This window comes from Alosa sapidissima, chromosome 22 (genome assembly GCF_018492685.1).
Source record: "Alosa sapidissima isolate fAloSap1 chromosome 22, fAloSap1.pri, whole genome shotgun sequence".
NCBI classification, from domain to species: domain Eukaryota; kingdom Metazoa; phylum Chordata; class Actinopteri; order Clupeiformes; family Clupeidae; genus Alosa; species Alosa sapidissima.
This window is the reverse complement of record NC_055978.1, coordinates 16,187,763-16,189,461: the sequence shown is the minus strand read 5'-3', so window position 1 is coordinate 16,189,461 and position 1,699 is coordinate 16,187,763.

Below are 1,699 nucleotides of genomic sequence, written 5' to 3'. Positions count from 1 at the left end.
TTTTAAAAGGGGACATTGGTTGCCAGAGGGAAAGGACACAATGCATCAATGCTGTTTGATGATTTGGAAATTGATTTTTTATTTACTTATTTATTTTTGCTGGGAGTATGCAGGCGGTGGACGCTAAACTTTCATTACCATGGCCTTATCACCAACACTCCATTCCACTCCAACCATCATTACACTGCTGATTGCTATATTTACGCGCTATAGAATGGGCTATAAATGATTTCATAGACAAATTATGTCTCTTTCTATGTGCCTGGTGAAAATGAATGAAAAAAAAAACATTTCTCATACTCACACAAGGTTCTCTGGAACGGTCTAGATTAGAAGATTGCAATAAAAGTCAGGGGTAAAATGAAGCCTATTACCCATCTCGTTTTCCTCTTCGCTGTAGCACACAGGTGATCATTTTCACAGTATCATGATCCTCCCCTGCGCCATCCTCACTCTTCAGATTGCAGATATCTGTTTTAGGGTGACGACCCTAAAAGAAAGGGGAAAACAGCATATTCATCCACAGTGGTGATATTATATAGCACACATGGGGTCGAGACAACGTTCCCATCACATGCTACGTTAATAGGTCATGCACAACGGACCCCCCATCCTGCAACCCCCACCGGCCCAGACCTCCCGAATCCTCCTGTAAGCTTCTCCTGCATCATCGGACCACACATGGTGCCTCCACTCTGGGGCAGCTAGCCTGGCTTTGGGTGTCATTTGGCAATGGCCGATGGTTAATTTGTTGTTTCACACTGTTTAATGGAGGTGGTGCAGACAGGCAGGCCAGGCAGGCCAGGCTGGCGGACGGGCAGGCAGCCCGCCCTCCTCATCACCCCGTGGCTGACCCTCCATACACAGGGCAGAGAGACAGGTGTAGGAGATCACCAGCCACACACAGAGCCTCCTACAGGCTTCAACAGCCAATGTATACAGATATACTCACATAATCTATAGCATAACCCTTATATACACATATATAAAGGCAAAGGTATATTCATATTACACACATATAGTCACAATAGTTCTGATCTTTCACAACCCAAAGTGGAGAAGACTTGCCTTTCAAAGAGTGATTGCATGCACACACACACACATACACACACACACTTTACATACAGAAAAGTAACAGTATTACACAATACTGACATATCTTATAATCACACATTTTATCCCTATCACCCTTTCTCTCAACACACACACACACACACACACACACACACACACACACACACACTCAGTAATGATATAAGCCACAGACCACCCATCACTGCCCAAATGTCATTCATTCCAAAATATTTAGTCACACCAGTTTTGGCGGCCATTTTGCAGCCAAAACTTTTGGCCCCACAGAATGTGTTCCTTAGCGTCTAGGTGTGATGGAGAGCGGGCCAGCACAGGATGGTCCTGAGGCATCCCACCCACCCACACGCACACACACTCCGAAACACACACACACACCCCTCTGTGTTTGAACGCAACTCACAAACACCCATAGAAAACAAAGCCGTGGCCCTGGCCCTGTTTCATGTGCCTGCCACCCACGGTTTACAGCAGCAGGGTGCTGAAACCCAAAGCAAGGCCTTCCCCTCCATCTGCACCCCCCCACCCCCCACCACCACCACCACCTCGTCACCCCACCTCCTCGTTAATGAGCGCGCCAACCCACACCCCACCTCTATCTCCTACCTCA